This window comes from Zalophus californianus, chromosome 4 (assembly GCF_009762305.2).
Source record: "Zalophus californianus isolate mZalCal1 chromosome 4, mZalCal1.pri.v2, whole genome shotgun sequence".
NCBI lineage: Eukaryota > Metazoa > Chordata > Mammalia > Carnivora > Otariidae > Zalophus > Zalophus californianus.
Genome location: NC_045598.1, coordinates 82,568,999 through 82,592,718, shown reverse-complemented (window position 1 = coordinate 82,592,718; position 23,720 = coordinate 82,568,999). Strand labels below are relative to the sequence as shown.

Sequence of the window (23,720 nt, the reverse complement as noted above, 5' to 3'; positions counted from 1 at the left end):
AAATTCTCTGCACCTTAAAGTATCATTTCATATAAAACACAGATGCAAGAGAATGGTATAACTTTTGGCATATCTGCTAACAGGTTACAAAAATGGGGGGGCATCAATGCTTGTCATCTCTGTGTACATGCCTCTTTGAAATATATGACTTTGCTGTTCCTTCAAGCAAAAGGTACAGTCAATTTCTCTACCTGCTTATAGGTGGATGTGCCTTGTGACTCACCTTGACCAATAAAGTGTGGTGGGCATTATGTTAGGGAAGCTCCAAGTCTATTTTTCAAGAGATCTTGAAGCTTCCATTGTCACCTCTTTGGAAACCAAATGATACCATGTTTACTAAAGAAGCCTGAGCTAGCCTTCTTGATCATTAGAGAAGACAAAGAGAGAGAAAAGAGCCCTATCAGCAACAGCAGGTGCGAGTGAGACCACCTTGGTTCATTTAGACCATTAAGCCTACACCTTACTGTATAGTCACATGAGTAACCTCAAATGAGAGCCCCAGAAAAGCCACCCAGCTAATTTCAGCTAAAATTTCCGAGGAAGAGAAACAGGAGCAAATAAAAGGATCATTTTAAGCTACTAAGGTTTTTGGTCTTGTTTTTGTTTTTCTGGGGAAAACAAGTGACACATTTTATTAACTCTCAATAAAGTTCTTCAGAAGATTAATATGTAAGATTAAATATATTAAATATTAAATATATTATTAGAAAATTGCAACCTTGGGGTCCACAGAAAGCCAGGCTATATATATATATAAAAATCTGTTAGCTTCTATTGTTCTGGTTTATCATCCATAACTTGTTCTACATCTTCTACTTCTGTGGGAGCATGTTTTGAATTCCATTTCTCAGAGTGATGTTTGGAACAGGGCAGCTAGTAAAGAACCTCAGCATGTCAGCTGTACAATACCCACCTTGGATCCTCCAGAGATCACTTCTCCTTCTCACAGAGATGACCACATACTAACCTCTAACTACTACTTATTGTTGCCATAACTTCATGTTTGGTTTTGTTTCCTGAACCTACTTCTCCTAAAGATGTTTCTTCAGAAACAAGATGCAAAAACTCCGAAACTATTGCATAAATACCTGGCTTCATTAAGTTCCAGCCTACATTTTCACTTTCATTTGTGAAAGCCACGAAATCTGAACTAAAGAAGATATACCTTTGACTCCTTTAATCCTAAATATCTGCTTTACCAGGAGGGAGTAAAATGCCACAGGTGGTGTGGGAAAATCCATGGTCCTTGTCTCTGAAATTGGTTTTCTTCCAATAAACTTCAAACCAGTAGGATTTGGAGTATTTTACGCTTGAATAAACATATTTCATATGTAGTTCCAGCTAACTGTTGTTCAATCATTCCCTTGCAGAAACAGAAATTGAAAGTGAACAACCATATATTTTACTTATATCACTGTTGTATAAAAAGATAGACATAGACATAAATATAGATCTCAATCACTTGGTGATTTAGTGACCAGGAAAACAGTTGGAAAAGTAGTCTTTATACATGCTGTTAAAAGGCTGTTTCTTAGTGGTATGCAAATTTATCATTGTGATGAAATCACTAGCATAGCCCTGCAGCAGTGGCCACGTCTTCCCCAAGCCACCACCATATGAAATGATTTGTTACACAGCATTAGATCGCTGATATACCCAACAAGATGGAGTCAGCATATTGTAAAGCAAAGAATACTGAAAAGAAAGAAGGTAATCTAGGTTCAAGTCCTGGTTGCACCATAGATTAGCCACAGGAAATTGGATGAACCTCTTCACCTCTTCAGACCACAATTCCTCTTGTGCATTGGGCAATCTTTTAAGTCACCTCAGCTCTAAAGTGGATGCTTCTAAGTTACTGTAGCTGACAACAGTTGTAGATCCAAATTAACTGAAGCTTTGATTTCAGATTATTGCTCATAACTATCTAGAAAGCTCAGATTCTCACCTGCTAAAGGAAGATGGCATCTGTTCTCTCTCTGAGAACAATGATTCTGCCAAAAGTCATTGAGATAGTTTCCCTTTACAAATTGAATAAATGCAGTATGATTAGGTGAATGGTACTGTCCTGTGTGTACAAAACTTAGACTAAACATGAATGTACAGAACACTTTAAACTTTTCCCTATTTCAAAGCAAAATTATTTTAAACAATCCTTAGTCATGGCAATAAATTGTTAATGAAAGGAATCTGCAGAAATATATAGAAAGGGCACCTGGGTGGCTCAGTTGGTTAAGCGACTGCCTTCGGCTCGGGTCATGATCCCAGAGGCCTGGGACCGAGTCCCGCATCGGGCTCCCTGCTTGGCAGGGAGTCTGCTTCTCCCTCTCACCCTACCCCCTCTCTTGTGTTCTCTCTCTCTCTATCTCTCTGTCTCAAATAAATAAAAAAATTAAAAATCTTAAAAAAAAAAGAAATATAGAAATACTAGACTGCAAATGCTGCAAGTTTTTGTAGTTCCCATTTCCTTATGTTCTCATATCATTTTAGGTAGCAAGAACTAAAAATGATACTGTGTATTATCCAAAATTCAATTCAGTTGTAGACATCATTGAATCTACTTATTTTATAGCTGGCTAAATGTTAACCAAGTTTTTTTAATGTAAATATTTCTCAGACAAACCATTTGTAATCAGTTTCAGAAAAGGCCATGGCATCAGTTTAAGTGCCCTTTATCTGGAGTCACATATCCAGAGTTGAGTCTAAAATCTCTCTCTTAGCTGTGTGACCCTGGACAAACAATTAACCTCTCTGAGCTGCAGTTTCCTGCTCTATAAAAAAGCAATGATGATACCTGACCTGACTACTTCACAAGGATACTGTAAGGATCAAATCAGAGGATTTAGTGGAAAGGTTTTTACAAATGGTCTATTGCCAATATCCAAAGGAAAGGAAAAGTGAGGGGCCTAGACAGTTCTCAAACCAACGCAATGCCTGAAAGTCTGATGTATATCCATAAAGCTATAAAGTTTGGGACAGAAATGATTAACACCAGAAGTAGACTCTGTGTTTTCTTTTTTATGACCATTTTTGTTAATTGATTTTTTTCTCATTTTCATTTTTCTGCCCTTTTACTTCTTGTACCATGTGGCCTTCTTACTCATTCATTGAGTAACTCAACTTACTCATGTGTTGAGTAATAAACATTTACTGAACACCTAGTGCACATGGAAGGCAGAGATGGTCAAGATCTGATCCCTAGCTTGAGGAGCTCACATTCAAATGGAATGTCACACAAGAAGTAAGTCATCTCAAGGCAAAGAAAAACAGTCATAATGGAAAGATGGCCAACATGCTAAGAGAGCAGATAAGAAGAGCAACTATATTTTCCAGGGGCAGAGAAAGACACACTGGAACAGCCCCTCAAAGTGAGCAGCATATGAGCTATATCTTGAAAGATGAGAAGAATTTTTCAAGGCAGACAAGGGACATTTGAGATAAACTGTAAGATCCCAGTATATGCTAAGAACTGTAATTAATAATGATAAAAATTATAATTTTAAGAGCTAACATCTACCAATCATTTGTTATGTGCTACAGAATTTAGACCTTATATTTCAAAGGAAAGGAAAAACAATTTTTCCTACTAGAGTATTTCACATACCAAATCTTCAATTCTTTTTTTATTTACATAACCTTTTGGCAAATTAATGCCACTAATTGGCACCTCAGTACCATGATGCCCGCCAATAAAAATTTACCTCGAGGCTATGCATTTAGCAATTTTGAAACTGTACCTTTCAGTTTAATGCAAAAGAGAACATTATTAATTATTAACAAATATAAGTTGTAATAATTTAACAATAATACATTTTAGGAGTCCAGTCTTTGTTCATAAGGCATTCAATCTTAAATAAAAATTGCAAATAAGATGCTAGCTATTGGAACCATTACCAATAGGCATTTAATCTTAAATAAAAATTGCAAATAAGATGCTAGCTATTGGAAACATTACCAATTTAACTTGCTCTTTCTCTGATATAGTGAAAGGGTATTATTTATCACACTAAGTATATATTATAATCTTCTGTTGATAGTAAAAGATCAAAGATTACCTTGCATCAAACAGAATTATGATGCATAACATTTTATCTTGTTACAGCTGATACCAATCACCAGGTGACAGTGAGCCGCAGAGCAGGTTTTTCAGTCAATATCTCTGACATGCTGAAACATCTGAAACACAGCCACCAACTTCTTTGTGCTTTGGTTGTGAAAGTAAAAAGGGAGCATAAGCAAAAAAGGGGCTGATTGTTAACATTAACAATCAGCTAAATACCACTTGGTAAAGTTGCTAAATACCACTTGGTTTCTGAGTACCTAGCTAGTATTCTGACCTAGAACCTCCATCAATAAAGAAAAATCAGTGTCAATAAAAGAGAAAGTGGGGCATTGTTTTAAATGGAGCTGTAAGAATGGTAACATCTTCGATCAGAAGATTAGGGCAAAGACCCCCTCCTTGTTTAACTCTCTGGAGACACATATATTCCCACTCTTTCATCAAAGAGCTATACTAGGCCCTGACTAAAGTCACAAATCTCCTAAGCAAATCCTCTTTCTCAGGAAGGGTCACAGCCTCTCTCCTACATTTATTTTGAGTTATATCAGTGCTCGTTCAATGGGTAATCTGGGCCAACCTTTTCCCTTTCTTGTGATTTTGTAACTGCAGAAGACTTTTCCTCCCTTCTCATTATGTTGGTTTTGCCTTTTAGAGAAAGATACAGAAGGGCTCTTGAGTTTTTTGTAATGTTCATCATGCACTCAACATTAGCAAATACTTAAACTACAGAAAGGAAAACATTGTAGTTGTAAAATCTTTGTTCATCTTCACATGTAAATTTTACAGACTGCTGATCCATGTAAAAAACTCAAGACTATATTGATTCCTTTGTCATACTTGCTTCTTTCTTAATATTTTTTTAAATGGAATGACAGAATTAAAAAAAATTAAAAATCCAAAACTAACCATTCTAAGGCCTGACCAGATAGTAAAATATTTAGCATTTGGAAACTGTTATATCATTTACCTTAAAAACAATAGTTGCCTACCCCATGAATCATAAAATCATTTGCCTGAAAATTTTTTTTTTTTTACTTATGTCAAGATGGTCACACACTGCATCATAGAGAAGCCTTCCCAAACTTACACACAGCAAAACCTTCCCAAACTTGCAAAATGATTGGATAGGGGCATTCATTTTTATGCAAACTATATGCATATTCATATAAAACAGTCTGAAAAATGTATCAGATATAATTAGCATGTTTATGAATCTATTTGCTCTGCTATTAAGTAACAAATTTGTAGTAACCATGGCAACTGCAACATCACAGGCACAAGTTCTATTTTTGTAATATGAGTACCTTTCTTAAAGCAACATTCATGCTCAGACTCTACATTTTTAAAATATTAAAAGAAGTTTTTAGAACATTCCATTTTTCATTATGTAAGGGCACATTTTATATTTTTAGTTTATTTTAAATTAAAATCAGTTTCTTTTTTGTTGGATGATGTCTGTGTGTGTGTTTGCCAAAAATAATATTGAAGTATAAAGGAAAAAACATGAAATATTAGGGGCATGTTAATACATATGGTTGTAGGATTGTTACCTTTTATTTTATTTTTTTCATTTTTTAGGATTGCTACCTTTTAAAATTCCATTTCATTTGAAACACTAAAAGCATATTCATTTTCCATGTTTGTCTTTTTAAATGTAAGTCATGTATAGATTTCCCATTTGATTTTTATTTAGATTTTCTTCTTCAGTCTTAATCATTATGTTTTATCAAAATTTAAGTAGTAACATTTTCCTCCACAATCAATTTGGGGAGGTGTTTTGGTTAATACTTTTGTTAAAAGAAATTAGTTGAACTATTACTTGTTTTTATCATCTTAAGTGCCATCACTTATAGACACGTCCGTCACCCTGGGCATTTTATGTAACCTTCCCAAACCTCACTTTGCTTCCCTGTAAAACAGAGATAATAATAATACCAACCAATAATACCAATACCAATAGGATTGTTGAGAAGGTAAAGTCTGAAAATGCCAGTATGATGAACATACTTTCCTATTCTTTTAAAATTGCAATTCTACATTCAAGTGTATTTTGTTCTGAAAATCAAATCTAATGCTGAACCGAACAGTTTCAAATAATACAGACCCTACAAATATCTGATTTCTGTATTTTCTCAAAAAGTGGCAGAGGTAAAATGGGTGTTTGAGAAATTGGGATAATAAGATTGGATAAAGGAAGCAACTCTTTAAAAAACAAAAACAAAAAAGGGGGTGCCTGGGTGGCTCAGTCAGCTAAGCCTCTGCCTTCAGCTCAGGTCAAGATCTCAGGGTCCTGGGATGGAGCCCCACACTGGGCTCGCTGCTTAGCGGGGAGTCTGCTTCTCCCTCTTCCTCTGCCCATTCCCACGCCTCTCTGTCTCTGTCTCTCTCAAATAAATAAATAAAATAAAATAATTCTGGTGTGGGTTTGAGACCCAAATCAGTTTCCACTAAGCCTCATTTCCCTCAACTGTGAATGGGAAAAAATACTATTTCCTTGGATTTTTACATGTATAAATGTAATATAAAGCAGGCATCATACTCTATGACATAATAATAGTCAATAACTCTTCATTTTAAATGGCATCGACCTGAGGAAGTAAAGAGATAGCTTTAGGGAAGCTAAAAGGTTCAGACAATTTGGCCTCTCAGTTACATGCTTGAAAAGAGAAAAAAAAAAAAAAAACGGGAAGGGAATTTCACTAACAAATTCTGGTTGAATAGGACTTAGCTGATTAGGAAGAGTGGCTTTAGTCTGAGCTGAAGAGGTACACTGTGGTCCAGATGTAAAGGCTTTACTCATCCTGAGAAGGGGCTGAGTCAAAGTAGAAGGAAGACAGTGCAGACAAACTCAAAAGGCAGGCAGGCTGGTGATATGGACCTCAGGCTGGTCAGGGAATGGAGAAGCCAGGAAAGGGAGAGTGAGCTTGGAAATCCGTAATGTTCTTCATTTACTTATATGGTCAACACTATCCTGACCATTCAATTAAAGAAGTGCAGCCCCATTCCAGCACACCTTACTCTCTTCTAACTTCCTCCATAGTACTTACCACATTGGAACATGCTAGATAATCTACTTATTTATCATTCTTAGATATTATTTGTCTCTACCAGCTAGGATATAAATTCCAGATCACTGTGTCTTCAATACCTGTTGGACACTCAGAAAATATCTGTTGAAAGAATAAAGATTTAGCATGGTGCTTGGCACATAGTAGACACAATAAAGATTATTTGTTATTACTGCTACGCTTTTTCTTTTCATTCATTTTTTTCTCAAATTTTGTAAAATCAGGATCTTCCTAAAGCTACTGATAATGGAATAATGAAGATCTGCCTCCATCTTTTTTAGAAAAAAGAACCGAAATTTGGTTAGATCAATTACCTAAAAAAAAAAAAATTAAACAGAAATACTACTCTAATCTTCAAAAAAAACTATACTCGGGGTGCTTGGGTGGCTCAGTTGGTTAAGTGACTGCCTTCAGCTCATGTCATGATCCTGGAGTCCCCCAGGATCGAGTCCCACATCGGGCTCCCTGCTCAGCAGAGGAGTCTGCTTCTCCCTCTGCCCCTCCCCCCCTCATGTGCTCTCTCCCTCTCTCATTCTCTCTCTCTCAAATAAATAAATAAAACCTTAAAAAAAAAAACACTATATGCCATGGCATACTGGCCACAAATTAATCCATTATTTGGTCAAACAAATTTAGTTGTTAAATCAAACAATCATACCAAATATCTAAACTGGATGATAATTTGCTAAAATGAGTCTCATATTAACCTGTCTTTATGGATTTCATACACATTTTTATCTCTTTAAGACATGTTTTTTAGGGGTGCCTGGGTGGTTCAGTTGTTAAGCATCTGCCTTCAGCTCGGGTCATGATCCCAGGGTCCTGGGATCGAGCCCCGCATCGGACTCCCTGCTCAGCGGGGAGCCTGCTTCTCCCTCTCCCACTCCCCCTGCTTGTGTTCCCTCTCTTGCTGTGTCTCTCTCTGCCAAATAAATAAATAAAATTTTTAAAAAATTTTTTTAAAAAGACGGGTTCTTTATTCACAAAAATAATATGAAGTCTATCTCTTCTGCTGTATAATAACCCCAAGGCCGAGTTGCCACTTGAGAGTAGGTACACATTTTAACTGATTTGTTAGCATTTAGAAATTTAGGAAGAAAATTAATGATGATGGTAAGTATAAGTAATAATCTTTCTCACCATTGCAGTAGACATAAATTCACTCTAGTTAAAGTCAGCATTTGTCAAGCTGACCTACCTTGTCTTATGTTCTGTATTTCAGAGGCATAGAAACAGTAATTTGCTGAGCAATAATGTAGTTAGTGATGAACTAAACTTGACTTAACAATCTTCCTAATGACAGAAGGAAGGTACAGACTGTGACAGAAAGGGGGAAGGAGCACCGCCTATATCTTACGAAGAACTGGAAAAGCGACTGTGTGGTAGGGCACATCCCCATAAGTTGGTGACATAAGCTAGATCAGATTGTAAGGTCAGTGAAGTGAGAGGACCATAAACCATTCAGTTGCATTTTAGCATACTCCTTATAGGAAATTTAGAAAGAAAATTTTTAGGGGTGCCTGGGTGGCTCAGTTGGTTAAGCACCTGCCTTTGGCTCAGGGTCCTGGGATGGAGCCCCACATCGGGCTCCCTGCTCAGCAGGGAGTCTTGCTTCTCCCTCTCCATCTGCCCCGCCACCCTCCCACTTATGCACTCTCTCTCTAATAAATAAATAAAATCTTTAAAAAAATAGAAAAGAAAATTTCTACTCTCATTTTATATACTAAAGAGAATAAGGAAGATCTGGAGGCTTACAGAACTAGTTTTATTTCAGTAGTCTCAACAGAGTTGTACACTGGCTAGAAACTATGTATCATGCTGTTTGAAAAGGATTCTGTTTAGTTAGGCTGTACAGTCAACTGCTCTAATAAAAATATTTCAAATGCATCATGTCTCCACTTAATGTTTATTCATTCCTTCTAGAGAAAATATCTTGTTAGGGCTAAATTAGAAAATAATAGTATACATTGTGAACAATTAGCAGTTTCAAAGATAATGTTAACTAATGAATAATCCAAGTACAAAGGGCTTTACAGACAGGTAGAAAAATTGGCTTTAATTCCTTCTCATGCTGCGGTGAAGACTGTTCTCCACAATTTCTACCCTAGTAGTATCATAGCTAGGTCCAGCTATACTCATTTCCTAGCCTCCCTTCTCCCTTGCCTTTAGATGCAGCTTCATGAGTTTTCCTCTCTAACAGACTGTGAGCAGAAATTATTGCTATGTGTAAGTTATACTACTTCCAAGCCTGAACACTCTAAGATAACAATTTTAATAAAAACCAATTTTATTTTTTCTAAAAACAAAATATTCCAGAAATTTTTCAAACCATATATTTAGATATTATATGTGTATAGAATTTTTGTATTAAAACTTACTACTATTAAATATTTTTTAAAGATTTTTTTTTTAAAGATTTTATTTATTTGACAGAGAGAGAGAGAGCGAGAGCAGGAACACAAGCAGGGGGAGTGGGAGAGGGAGAAGCAGGCTTCCTGCCGAGGAGGGAGTCCGATGCGGGGCTCGATCCCAGGACCCTGGGATCATGACCTGAGCAGAAGGCAGACGCTTAACGACTGAGCCACCCAGGCACCCCTAAACAGACACTTTTAATGCTTACATCATTTATGGTTGGGGTGCCTGGGTGGCTCAGTCGGTTAAGTGATCAGCTCTTGATTTTGGCTCAGGTCAGGATAACTCTCTCTCTCCAATAAATAAATACATCTTTAAGAAAAAAAAAAAAGAAGAGAAAATGTATTGTCTTTCCTAGTACCATTATTCATACTTCTAAATTTTAATAACTGGAAATTGATAGGCCCTCAAAAAAGTAAATAGTAATAATAATGCTGCTTTTGCTTCTAATAATAATGATCAACTCCTTTTAAATAAAACACAAAACCTCTGAACTACCTCTATTTCCAAACTTTCTACCATGGGCTTAAAAGAACTGACATATAGCGGGGAAATGTTATATAATTCATGACTATATAAAATATTGTATAAAGTTACTTTTATCCCATGTACACTTATTACAAAAATTTTATCATTTGTGTAATCATTGCATATGAATTGCCTACTTTGAAGCTGTCACTTTGCCCTTTACAGGTTATGCAGTGGTGCAGAGGACAGACATAGACTCATGGAGCTGGCAAGCTAGAGGGTGAGCGAAACAATAAAAAGATATCAGACAAATAAATACCTACTTGCAAGCTCAGAAAATGCAGACAAGGTGCTGCAACAAAAGGTAACAGGCCAAAATCTCCTTAGACAGGGTGGCCAGGAAAGGCTCCAGGGGGAGTTATTAGACTAGCCAGAGGTCTGAGGGATGTGCAGGAGCCAACCATGCAAATATGGAAGGACATCCCAGGAAAGGATTTGTCTTGTGAAGATCCTCAGGTAAGAATGAGTTAATTTGAAGTGTTTAAAGAAATAAAATGTTATGTTATGTTATTAAATTAGAACCTAACATATGGTTATGTATATATAATTATATATACACATAGTATGAAATATTAAGTATAATACAATTGACCATGAGGTAAAATTTCTCCCCACTCCAAAATGCTAAACTTGCATGGATAATTTAATTTTCCTTTTCCTTTGTCTATATGCTTATTGGATAGGCTAGATAATCATGTAGTTAGAAACAAAACAAACACAAGATCTCATTCATTTCACATGTTATCTGGCTATAGGGCAGTGGTGGTAGCGGGGAAAGCTGAGGGCCTTACTCTTCTTCTCCCTCACTGCAGGACCCAAGTGGAACAGAGAAGTTTCCCAGGCAAAAAGTGTGGCTCACTGAACTCTGTGGTACATTGCTCTTAAAACTTCCATGGAGAAGGACATATATCACTTTTGCTCATTTTCTTCCTTCCTTCCTTCCTTCCCTTCCTTTCTTTCTAAGATTTTAGGGTTTTTTTTAAAGATTTTTAAAAATATTTTATTTATTTATTTGACACAGAGAGAGACACAGCAAGAGAGGGAACACAAGCAGGGAGAGTGGGAGAGGGAGAAGCAGGCTTCCCACGGAGCAGGGAGCCTGATGTGGGGCTCGATTCCAGGACCCTGGGATCATGACCTGAGCCGATGGCAGGCGCTTAACTGAGCCACCCAGGCGCCCCAGATTTTAGGGTTTTTTTTTAAGATTTTATTTATTCATTTAGAGAGAGAAAGTGTGTGCGTGAGTGGGGGGAGGGGGAGAGGGAGAGAGAGAATCTCAAGAATCTCCAGCAGACTCTGTGCTGAGCTCAGAACTCAACATGAGACTCAATCTCACGATCTTGAGATCATGACCTGAACTGAAATCAAGAGTCTGATGCTTAACCAACTGAGTCACCCAGGTGCCCCTCTGAGATTTTATTTTTAAGTAATCTCTACACCCAACATGGGGCTTGAATTTACAACCCCAAGATCAAGAGTCACATGCTCCACTCACTGAGCCAGCCAGGTACCCCTTATTCACATTTTCTTGACCAACAAGGATAACATGGTCACAACTAACTCCACGTGCCCTGAAGGAGAATAAGAAATGTATACTGAACAGCATTGATTAAGTCTGAATAATGGGAGAGGGAAGGAGGAAGGATGGGAGAGAAAAAGGGCAGGGGAGAGAATGATTATATTGTCATGAGAAAGCTCAAAATAAAGCAAATTAAACATTCAGTTCAAAACAAAACACTAGGTTTTTCCATTTAAGGGGAAATACATAGCTTTGAAATGGGATGAATAAACACAAGCCTACAGTCTTACATTATCAAATTCTCTAATTGTCAATATTTTAATTTCATTGTGAATTAGCTGATTTTGTTTCTTTTTAATTCTTCCTTCTTGAACTATACAATTTCAGAACTAAAACACCAGCAAGTAAAGACTGTTATCACCTGGATAATATACTGCCTTTCTTATTGACTTTCAATCTACTTCCACTATGCTCTTTTGAGGGAAGACAATGTCATACTCCTTGTGACTAGTTTGTAGTAATTAATTACCCAAATATTTTAAACATTTTGTTAACACTGACCAAATATTTTGCAACGTGTAACTATCTACCTTCAACAGAGTTTTATTCTCTTCCTTCAATATTCCATTCTTTTGCTTTGATCAGAACTGCTTAGGAATGGAAGAGGGTCACTGATTCTTTGGGAATGTAAAGTATGCCCTTTATGGCTCCGTCAGGACCTGCTGCATCCAGACCTGGCTGCCATGCTCTGCCAGGAGGTAAAGTCCCAAAAGTGGCTCTCAGTCCAGCTGCCCTTGTCTGGGACTCACTGTCTGTGCCTCCTATCACTGCTTTTTGCCCATCTCAACTGTGATGTGACTACCATTTTACTCAAACATTCCTTAACGTATATACAAATACGTGTGTATATGTATGCCTGTATAATCCATGCAATTATAATTACAATTCATTTAGTTAACATATTCTAAATGAATTTAGAATAGAATAGAATATCTAATATTTTTTTGCTTTGATGGAAATGTGTTTTTCAAAAAACCTTTGTTGAATTTAATTGAATTGTGACTTTTGTTTTTCCTAACGTAGAAATGCCATTTTCTATTTTTGCGTGTGTGATTAAGTAACCTATTGTTTGTTACAGAAAACATAAGATGCTACTACCCAGTTACAACCACAGTAAATAAATTAATGTATCCAAGCTTCTAGACAATTTCCTATTTTATATATACATGTATATATGTATATTTAATAAAGATAGTGTTATACTATTCATACTATTCTGTTGCTTTCTTTTATAATCTAAAACATATCACATGTGTAATTCAGGGGATTGAGATCAAACGATCTGTGACAAGTTGTTCTTCATCTCCTCTTCAAGAAAAAGCTTCCAGTACTAATTCCTGATGCATTCCAAAAAAACAAAAAACAAAAAACACAAATTTATCACAAGAGCACAAGAAGCATTCTGATTCCTGTATGATAATGCAGCCATGTAAATCTTCCATTTTTCACACTATGTCCAAATGACCATATATGCCAACAAAGAGAATAAGTAAAACCACTCAAAACTCAGGCCTATAGAATAACTAGGATGCAAGGAACACAACACATTTAAAATTCTGTACTGGTATAGAAATAAATACCCAAATCTAATGGAGGCAGCTCCTGAGCCCACCTCAAGCACAGGCTGTGAAAGAAGCATGAGCTTATAGATGTGGAACACAGATAAACAACCCCAAAAAGAGAATGTCCAACCTTGAAATGAGGAAATATAAAAACAAATCTGAGATCTGGTGCATCAGAGTACTACCACTCACTGGGAAACCAAAAGGAAAGACATAAAGCTCCTAATACCAGAAGTAGTACTCTTGGGAAAGCCCCACTTCTGGCACGAAAATGGTTGGAGTGTAGGGGTTGATAGAAAATAAGGAAGCAAGAAATGTAAGTTAAGAACCTAAACAAACAAAAGAGTCACAAAATCAAAAGACATGATCATCTACTTCCCCAAGAGGAAAAAAAAAAAAGAGATTAATTAAAGAAAATATCACCACATCAAAAGAAGGAAGTACTCTTGAACTAAGAAATCCAATAAGCCACCAAATGTATGGTCTCTGTCTATAATAAAATTCATTTCTGGTCTAAGAAAATCAAACACATTTAAAAGTTTTTTAAAAGGTAATGTCAAACAACATTCATACAAGACTACTGTACAAGAAAAATAGAAAATGCACATGAAAACATTTCAGTTTACGTTCTCCTTAATGAAACTACAATAAAACAGAAGGAAACTGAATTAAATATCCTTAAAACAAGAATTTACAGATTTATTAAAACTTAAATCATATTTTATAAACTTCAAATCAGAAACAGACAAAAAATTATAAAGATATGAAGTGAGAATTGACAAACTCAGGAAGAAACGTATTTCTGAAATAAAATTCATTTTAGAAATAAAGACTAACTAAAGATGCTCAAGGGAGAACAGATTCAACAACAAAAAATAGATTATAAAGGACATTGAAAAAATGCAAACACAGAACTATGTCAATAAAAACAAAACAAAATAAAGCAGAACATAATCAGAGAAAACATAATTAATATATAAAATAGATATAGGACATCTAACATAGAAATAATTTGATCCCCTGGGAGGGGCGGGGATGGAATGTAATTAATATATAAAATTACAATCAAAGAAAAAATACTGGAAATAAAAAAAGACCTGATTCCCATACTAAAAGGGCTTACTCTGTACCTGGGAAAACTAGCGAAAACAAATTCTAATACAACTAGTATTTTTTAGACTTTAGACTTTAAAGGTAAAGAAAAATACTCTGGGCCTAGGATACACATACACACACATAAACACACACACGCCTATCTTTCTCTGTAGAAAAATAAACAGACAAGCAGATGAAGGCACGTGTTTACAAAATGTTAATAATCGATGAACCAAGGAGAAGGGTATATGGATGTCCACTGATGTTCTTTCATATTCTCTGTAGGCCTAATTTTTAAAAAATAAAAAAGAGAAAAATCACTAGTAACAAAAAAGAAAAAGGTAATGAACATTTTTTTACATAAATAATTTCCTACATAATATCATTATTTTAATGGTTCTATAGAATTCTTCTAAGGATTGTTACACTGTTGTGTTTTTTTAACCAATAACCCTTATTTGGCATTTAGGATTTTTTTCAGTTGCTGCAAATCTTCAAATTTTGAACTGAGTTAAATTTTTTTAATGAGCCGAAATGAGACCAAAATCTACAAAAAAGTAATGAGACTGGGGCACCTGGGTGGCTCAGTTGATTAAGCATCTGACTCTTGATTTCAGCTCATGTCATGATCTTGGGGTCAGAGGGGTGAGCCTGGGCTCTGCATTGGGAGCGGAACCTACTTGGGATTCTCTCTCCCTCTCCCTGGGCCCCTCCCCCTACTGTGCACACCACACATTCTCTAAATAAAATTAAAAAAAATTTTTAATTTTAAAAAAAGAAAGTACTGAGACTGGCTTTTAAAGCAATTCCAGGGGCGCCTGGGTGGCTCAGTCGTTAAGAGTCTGCCTTCGGCCGAGGTCATGATCCCAGGGTCCTGGAATGGAGACCCGCATCCAGCTCTTTGCTCTGCACGAAGGCTGCTTCTTCCTCTCCCACTCCCCCCTGCTTGTGTTCCCTCTCTCGCTGTGTCTCTCTCTGTCAAATAAATAAATAAAATCTTAAAAAAAAAAACAATTCCAGAAAAGATAACCTAAAAACTGTTTTAATAATGCCAACATGAATAAACTGAATATGATCACCTTGAAAGAGAAATGATATTTGCTACATAAATTTCCTAGTTTTGCTTAAAAAAATAAGAAAAAATAAGTAAGAAAAAGAACAAAAAAAGTTAGGAAAAAAGAAAAGAGAAAACATACTACTTTATAGTCACGTTCAAAAAAGAAAAAAAATGGTAGGGCTATGGACATGGCAGCAAAGATACCACCATTTCCTCTTGGCTTCTTTTTTCTTTCTTTCTTTCTTGGTTTTTTTTTTTTTCCTACACAAATAGTTCAATGTGGGTAGGTGACTGATTGAGCAAATGACTCAATACTTATGAAAATCTACCATAGAAATCAGTGATTACAGAACATATGATCCCTTCTTCATACAGTGTACATTTTTTATGGGATAAGTATGTACCTACCAGCTATAACATAGGTAGCATAGGCATGTACCTAAAGTCTGTAATATAGTTAATGCAGACATGTAATAATAGCTATTAAATAGGTAAAGTGTGATATATGACATAATAGCAGCCGAGAAAGTGCTGTGCAACATAATACAGAGAAGACAGTGATTGCCCCAAACACTGCAGAGAATGCTAAATAACAGTGATAGGAATAGTTTCATAGATGAGGTGAGCCCGTGGGCATGTTCGAAGTGAGAGAAGGGCTTTCCTGAAGTATTATGGAAAAGTCTTACGGTCAGAAAAATAAAAAAATAAAAAAATAAAAAATAATAAAATAATAAAATAATAAAATAAAGGTTCATAGGCCTTTGAGAATTCGTGGGTGAATGCAGGACACCATGTATGGCAGCAAACATCCATGACCTCATTGTAAAAAATATTTATTGAGCATCCATGATGATGAGCCTTGACTGACATGCTCAGGATTTCAAAATGTGTCCTTAGGACACATGGAGCATTGAAGGCTTTGAAGCAGCACGTAATGGTAATGTGATGGTTACGCAGGTGGTTACACAGAAGATAAGGACCTGGTCTCAGTTCAACATCAGATGTCATACCCTGCCTTGATTTTGCACACTTGAGACACCCAACCAGTATATGTCTCACACTTGTGGCAACATGGTTGCTATTTTAAAAACTCATTCCTGATCAAAAGTTGTAACTTTTCTTTTACTTAAGACAATTATCCCTAAGGGACACCCAAGTTTTTCCAGAGCAGTCAGATGGCTGCCACACTATAACAATGATAGAAGAATCAGCCCAAAGCTCTGTCACACTAAATATACAAATGAATGATGAATAAATAAATCGTCTCCTAAATAGCCAGGTGTTGGTATAGTGCAGATTATCAATCACAGAGATAGATAAATGACTCGGTTATTCATTTTTTTTTCCTTCTGCATGTTTGGATGTAAAATCAGTTCAATTCAAAGGTTTCTCCAGGCTTCTAAAACATTCTTGATAAGCCTGGCAAAGACACTCACTTTGTCTCATACTTCTTTGCCCCTTTCACTCACAGGGATGAAGATAGTGCACTACATCAATAATCATGACTTTACTGGAAGTAAACGTGATTTTCTGGTTCTTCTGGAAAGTATTATACATTCAGTCGCTGTGTTCACATGATTTAAATTTGAAACCAACCTCTGAATGAATATCCTTTGGCTGAATTGCTTTTAGTTTAGGCCTCATTTGATTTAGGCAGAAAAAGAAAAAGCATGTACTAAAAGAGCCAAATTTCCTGCACACAAAAGTAGAGATGTTACACTATTCCTCCCAAGAATTAAGTGCTAAGGTGCAACAGTGGGTCAAGACTGTGGACAGTTGGGTTTATAGTCTCAATTCTGTCACATTCATTCATTCATTCATTTACTCATTCATTCACTAAATATTGAGCTTCCTATGTGGCAACAAGCACTGTCCTAGGTGTTGAAAAAAAAAGATGACATTGACCTTGGGAAGAGAATAAAACTGATTTGGATTCATCCTTCACAAAAAAAAAAAAAAATTCTATGTCTGACTATCTGCAGTCTTAAATTTAAAATAATTTGAGGAACCATATAAGAGAATGTGTGGAACAGCATGAGATATGGTAATGGTGGTGAGGGGCCATTGCATATGGACAATCTACACCCCACCTAAACGGTTCCATTTTTCATTTTTCAAAATAAAATATATTGGAGAAACCACATTGTGGACCCTATTTGGAGGGCCTCCAGTTTCCTACCCTTGAACTATATGATTTCTAGGACATTCTCTAGTCCTCACAACCCTTTCATACTTTAAAATGAATAAGTGAGTAAATGCACAAATAAATCAATTTCTTTAGAGCTTGATTCCTATTTAGTTTTCTATATGCCCTTAGTCAAATTCAAATTTTGGCAAGAGTACGTTCTCCTGAAAGTTTGTTCTATAGGAATAAAAAGCAAATGTGGAGAAACTACGAAAGTGGAAAGGTAAAGGGACCAAAGATACCCCACTTTGCAGTTTTGGTTTAGGCTGACCCCACCCTCACTTTCACACTTAGCCTAAACCCAGAAGTACCTTTTTAGTCATACTAAGATCTACGATTTAGATTTGGTGCTAAAGAAGATACATTTTATAGCCTGTAACTTACTAAGTACAGTGCCTGGCACACGGTAAGTGCTCAGTAAATAAGACTTGTGAGTAGCCACACAGCAACGTATGTAAGGGCCTTGCCTTGTAATTCGGAATTTGGTTTGAGACCAGGTTCCACTTTTTACTAGATGGATGGCCTTGAACAAAGCATTCAGTCTCCATAAGCCTCCATCCCCTCAGAGTACCTCCATATGGGGTTGCTATAAAAGGTAACAGGATGTGTCACGTATCCAGCACAATACCTGGCACTTAGCAAGAACTGAAGAAACATTGGCCATTTTGTCAGCATTCATGAAGGAACTGCTCATTTTTTAAAAATACTCATTTATCTTTTTGGAAATTGATAAAATGGGACCACTTCATTGAAAACATTATAAAAATTAGTCTAAAAGAAGACATATATTACTTGTAAAAATTATTACACATTGAATGGCTCTATGAAGAGTTAAATCAATGTTTTATCTTTCATAAGCCAAGTGAAAACCAAATGCCACAAGGATCAATATGAAACTTAAAAAAAAATTTTTTTTCAGACAGAAAATCTACGTCTATAGTCAGGCACATTTTACACATCAGTGAAAGTTCCAATCAATATTTCTGAAACTTGTTGGCTGGCATAGATTTTCTTTGTAGTAGGAAAATTGTATCCAGTTAAATTGTGAAATGTTTAAACAAGGGGACAGAAGTTGTGCTGGTATAAAAGCAGATAATATTTTAAAACTTTGTCACCAGCCAAAGTCCTTAATCTTTAAAAAAATTATTTATCTACTTATTTATTTTAGAGAGAATACACACACACACACACACACACACACACGTATGCATGCGAGTGGTGGGAAGGGGCAGAAGTGGAGGGAGTGAGGGAGAGAGAATCTGGAGCAGACTGTGTGAATTATGAGCCCACCATGGGGGCTCGACCTCAGAACCCTGAGATCAAGACCTGAGCCAAAACCAAGAGTTGGAAGCTCAACCGACTGAGCCACCCAGGTGCCCCCCAAAGTCCTTAATCTTTGGTTTTATCTGAATCTAGGGAAATGAATTTGGTTATTTTAAGTCCTGTTTGAGTGTATTTAACATTCACATTCTATTCATTTTCTTGAAATAGAAAAAGAATATTTTATGTTTATGTGTGTAAAGGCTTATTAATCAACAAATAAGCATTGTACCATCGTTACTTTATTATAAACACTATTTAAAACATGAATTCTGTTTTTGCACATTGTTCTTTCATTATTTACTTCTGTATTTTAAAGCTTGGTCAAGACAAAGCAAGATGGTAGTGTAGTCCTTGGAGCTGAAGCTTTTTACGATGACACTAAGGAGCCACTCACCCTCTCCTCCACTCACATCCACTCCAATCATTTCTGTGCCTCAAAGCAATTTCTTACACGAGGAGCATCTCCTCAACAAACTATTTACCTGAACCTTAAAACTAAACACTGACAGTAAAAGTAATCCCGCAACTTTAAAAAAGGAAAATCTCAGAGGTGCCAAAATGCTAAGGGGATATCTCATCTCACCTTGGAATTTATGTAACTTTATTCTGAGATGCCTCTTTTCAAAGCAGAATGCATTTCTCCTTTGGCAATATTCTAAGCAAATGACTTTATTTCAATTATATAAACCATAAATAAACAGAAATAAAAGAGATTAATGAGCACCAGTACAAGTGAGTGACAGTCATTAACTACAATTTCCCTTTATTGGAAAACCTCTCTCGGACTTTTGTTCCATTAAGATTATATCCTAATTATCTCAAGTTTCATTCTGCCATTAATAACCTTATTTTCTTGGAAATAGTACTGATGGATGAGTTTTAAATCGTACTTTCACAAGTAAGGCAGAGTACAATCAAGAAAAGGGTTCCCCTATAGTTTGTGGGAATACATGTAGAATGATCGCATTTCCTAAATGGTCTTGCAAATCAGACTTCAGCCAAATGTAGTACTCCATTATAAGGGACAGGGGAAAAAATTGAATGTTGGAGTTCAAATTCATATAATAATTAGAAGGGACATTTATTTCAAAATGTGGAGAACTTGACAGTAAGAAAATGACAGAAATTCCGCTCCACAGTGAATTATAAATGTCAAATTACTGGTATGCATGTAAAAAAGTATGTAGCTATTAGAAACCAGACTCTGCATTCATGTGCAGTGCTTCTGCCTTTATCATCTTCTTATATTACTCTAAGGTGTTCTGTCATTCACTGTCAAATTTCCAGTGTAAGATTATAAGACATATGTCAGATCAGTGTCCAAAGCTTTCCAGGTTCTGGACACACCAATGCAGCCCCATATTTTACACAATATTAAGTATATTAAATGGGAAAAGCTGCTCAGTTATTAGAAGTCAGTTACAGAGTGTACTGTAGCATGTGATATCATCTACTCTGAGGAATGCAAAGTGCAGGGGAGGGAGAAGCAGCGTGATTCTATATTGTGTGTGGACTCATGATGCTGTCAGAGTGTCAGCAGGATGAACAATGAAAAGGATGTTAACTAAATTTTGATGTGCAAGAACATGTGTTTAATTTGCAAGATGCTTTGTTTAATTAAAAGGTAAATACCATTTACAATTCCTCTTGCAGACAAATTTAGAGCAGCAACAACACCTACAGAGTGTTCAAATTGCCAGCAGAATTTCTTGGATGCATTTGATCAGTTAAAAGGGTACACATTTGGGGAAAAATAATTATTTTTTTCCATTTGTTTTCAAATAGAAATGGCTTTATTTTCTATAAACAGATTATTCCTAGAGTTTAATGCCTAGCTAAGTATGGATTTTTAGAACAATAATATTATATACCTAGTGCAGAGAAAATAAACCTGAGGGCCAAAAGTTCCTCTTGTCATTCAACCTCCACTTCAAAAGAGATTTTTTTCCCTTCCTCCCTTCCCTCCCTTTACTTCCCCTCCTTCCTTCCTTCCATTTTCCCTCTTTTTGGTCTTGCTGGGTTTTCCTTCTGCAGAGAGAAGGCTCTAAAAGCTGTATGGTTCTCAAAGACCCTCCTACCCCTCCAGAAAGATAACTTTAATCAAGTCATTTGGGAGTTCCAACATAATTGTTCCATAAGCTCACTTGGATCTTAAAGCAGATCAAAGATTTCAGGTCTCATATTCTCCTTTATTTAAGATTTGCTATTTTTTTCAGTGATCATGGATGGGAATACGCTATTGCTTCTTCAGCTGGCCTGCAGTCAGAAAAAAAATCAAAGGAGATTCAGATTTCTTTACTTATAACTTCTAATCTCAGTAATACAGGTAGTAAAGATAACCATCCGACCATTTTTCTACAATGCAACACTTGGTGTGGTTGTACTTTGGTTTCAGTTATACTTGGAGGCAGGAAATAGATCAGTGACTCTCCTGAGGATCCAACTTAATCATATCCTTGGTTGATACTGAAAAACAAAGTAAATTTGAAGATCTACTTGGTTTCATTCAACAATTCCTGAAATGGACAGAATCCCATCTAGCAAGCAGAAAGGGAGTCATACAAAATGGAAGGCTTTATAGACAGAAGGGGACACAGGGAAAAGAAAAGAAAAGAAGAGAAGAGAAAAGGAAAGGAAAGAAAAGAAAAGAAAAGGAAAGGAAAGGAAAAAAAAATCTAGCAAAGAGTGGATTGTTTCAGGAAAGGTACCCTTCTGATGGAAGGGGTCTGTCAGACCGACAACCTCACTGGCTCTGACCAGGTAATTCCAGACCAACTGTTTAAAAGTTACGTTCTTGGGAGGGGATGAAATTGCAATTAGGATAGGTATTAAGTCTTGGTTTGCTGACTTAGAGCTTAGTACAAGTGACTCCACTGTGGGTCTGCTGTCTCTTTTTTAACATTACCAACACATGACATCCAGGCAACATGAAAGAGAAATTCTGCAAGAGTTCCTCAACAGTTCACAATACAGTGAACTGGATTTGGGAGACCCCAATCATGGAACAGCCATCCACTGGTTCATGTCTTCCAGTCTGGCCTATCATGTGACTAACAAATAGAAGACCAAAATGTGAAACAGCCAACAATTATATTACATTATTAATATACTATACCATTATACTATATTATTAACTATATTGTAACTGATATATTGCTGCTTTATTGGAACTCAGAACAAAATACAAACTAAATTGACAGGAAAGAGCACAAAAGAAACGGTAAATGTACTTTTTCCCCTTTCATTATCAGACAAAACACTCCTCTCCCTGCCCTGTTCCCTACCCCTTAATTAACTAAAAATGTCATTCTGTATATCTGCCAAAAGGGAACTTCATTTCATTTCTGAATCAAATATAGTATAACCTTCTAAAAAAAAATGCCCCTCACTAGTCGTATATGTGAATATAAGACAACTGGCCTTTGGTCCTCATTGTTCAAACTTTGACAAGCTAAAATTCAGGTCGGGGAGGCAGCAAGGGAGGGATTTTCGGAAGCTGCTGTACCCTAATCACTTGGTAATGTTTCCTTTTCAATGTCCAGTGTATGTTTTGTTTGTAATGACAGTTCTATTTTCTGAAAAATACTGCTGTTGATGAATCTCACAAGAGTGAAATGACTTTAGAGGATTGAACTTTTTATACCTTTCCCTTCCCAATTGGTCCATAATGGGGAGGAGGGGACTACTATATATCATATTCTAGAAGGGGAAAGTTGAGTTAATCACAAAAACCAATTATAAGAGACCCTGAGGCTTCTGCCTTAAACTCTCGCACTGGTGCTCTCCTGGCCTTTTGGTTCATCTGCCAGGACAATCTAATAAATGTTTGAAAATGTGTCATTTTTAAAAACATCTTGTTGAATAATTTCCTCTTTGATCTCTTTATTATTTATCCCAGCTCCTGCTTGAGTCTATGTCTTCTCACAGGTACATAACCCCAAATCACAAAGAGACTCTGGGACAAAGTTATCCTTGATTCATGATTGGATCACCCAAGAGGACCCTGCTTACCTGGTTAAGGTCTGCTATGTTCATATACTAATTTACCATCAATGATTTCACTATTTAGCATTAAGGGTTCCCCCAAATTCCTTTAACAGAAAATGTGGAAGAATACCAGCCTGTTTTTGGCTGTCTTGTATAGTACAACATATTAAGGGTAGTTTTTAAGAAAAATATCTTTACAAAATGTCTTTATAACCATTTTAAGACCAGATTTTGTTCACCACTAGATTATATAAATTCCAAAAAATTAAGGCCTTTTCCTGGATTGTTTTTCTTTTCCCTTTATTGAAGTCCTAATGCCTAGGACAGTTGCCAAGTTCACAGCAATAACTAGTTTGTCGAATGAGTGCCTGAATCTCTGACAACCAAATAAAGAAGGAACATGGTCTTAGAATTTAAATACAGAAAGTATGGGTTCCAGTTCTCATTCTCCCCCTAAATAGATGAGTGACCTTGAGAATTCTGTATTACCTCTTAAGACATCAATTTATCCATCAGTAAAATAAAAGGATTAGACCAGGCAATTTCAAAAAGCCCTTCAAGTCTAAAAATCTGTGAAAGTACAAATTCACACAGACCAGCAAGCTTCATTATATAACATAATAGTTCCAAACTGGTATTGATACTAAGAGTTTTAATGAGAGGTGGGAGGGAGAAAATTCCCAACTTGACATTAACAATCATATTCAACTAAATTAAACCTTTGGAAAAATCACAGATCCCCGACATGACAGGAGGCCATGTGGCCAAATAATCTGCACACAAATGACTGAGAAAGCTAAGGCATAAGGGCTGCAGGCCAATAAGTGACTTACGGCAGTTCATCTGGCTTTTGCTGATACTTGGAGC

General features: G+C 36.2%; 1 pseudogene; it reads right to left on the bottom strand.

Moving 5' to 3' along the window:
- Positions 1 to 812: 812 nt before the first annotated feature.
- On the bottom strand, positions 813 to 19,291 carry LOC113926496 (annotated as a pseudogene).
- Between the last annotated feature and the right edge of the window lie 4,429 nt (positions 19,292 to 23,720).